At 38.1% G+C, this 1,170-nt stretch overlaps 1 long non-coding RNA gene across 1 annotated transcript in view; it reads right to left on the reverse strand.

Moving 5' to 3' along the window:
* Position 1: 1 nt before the first annotated feature.
* Positions 2 to 1,170, reverse strand: part of LOC109287221 — a 14,451-nt gene continuing 13,282 nt past the window's right edge. The window contains exon 3 of the long non-coding RNA XR_002094773.1: positions 2 to 21. This is a non-coding gene — a long non-coding RNA (uncharacterized LOC109287221). The remainder of the gene's footprint in view (positions 22 to 1,170) is intronic.

Raw genomic sequence — 1,170 nt, forward strand, 5'->3', positions numbered from 1 at the left:
TAGCTCTAATGTCTATGAAATCTATGAAGTCAGTGGAGGAAAGAAATATTACTCTTTCTCTTTTACTTCTCTATTAATCCGACTCCTACTGAATCAATGACTCCATCTATACTACAACAGTCATTTAAGTAGGTGATGTTTTCACAAAACCATAGCATAGATGGATGTGAACCCATGTCTCTGGGGTTTTAACCCACTTTAGGGCACATGATTTAATCCCATATGTCCAGCAGATTTCAACCACACTCTAACTGTACCAAGGGACAGTTGTGCTGTTACATGGTTCTTTGACTTGCTTATAGTTACAATGTTAACAAGGCCATGCTAACTTGTCTAGCTTAGATCTGCTTTAAAAACCTTCCATTTCTCTTTAGCTCATGGTTATCTCTCCCTTTAAAGCATTTTGGATTACCCTTTACTAAGGACACATCAAAATAAATTGTGTAGTAGTGCATCATTGAATGGATAATTCCCTACCCTCAGTATCATGTTACCACCAAAGAATAAAGTCTAATTCGCTGACACTAAAAGAGGCTTTTAAGCCAAATATTAGATTTCCTGGCTGGTCCCATCCTTGAGCAGGTCTGTGAAAACATATATTTTGGGACTTCTACTCCATTTCTTTCTGCTGCTTGATAACAGGTTCCAATAGGTTTCCTTCATTCCATGAATTTGTAGAGCTCCTCTTCTCTGGCATGGGAAAGACAATGCAAGAGAATGGCTTTCAGGCTTAGTTCAGCAGTGTGCCTTTACCTTTAGCAATACGTGACTGTAACATTAATTTTCAAGAATAAGGAAGAGTGTGTAATGTTACCTGCCAGAGCCAGTCAACAGAGTTACAAGGACTGAGTTTATCAGGAATCGACAAATGAACTGTTCTTGAATCCCTTTACAGACCGAACAAATTACCTTCCTGAAACACATTTAAACATTTCTGGCTTGGAGAGAAAGAGAGAATTTACTGGATCTGCTTATTAGTCATATGTGTAACAGTGCATTTGGTAGCCAAACGCTACAACAGAGTTAGCCAGTTAATAAGATCCCACCACAACTGCTTTTCTTGAGTGCATCTAGAATTTTAGTACAGCTAAGTCTTAGTCCATAGTTGGAAATGTTGTAAGTAATAAAAGAGCATTTCTCCAGTGAAACTATTTTCAACCAGTCACAGCA

The sequence above is a fragment of the Gavialis gangeticus genome, unplaced genomic scaffold (genome assembly GCF_001723915.1).
Source record: "Gavialis gangeticus isolate Ggan-Ray unplaced genomic scaffold, GavGan_comp1, whole genome shotgun sequence".
NCBI classification, from domain to species: domain Eukaryota; kingdom Metazoa; phylum Chordata; order Crocodylia; family Gavialidae; genus Gavialis; species Gavialis gangeticus.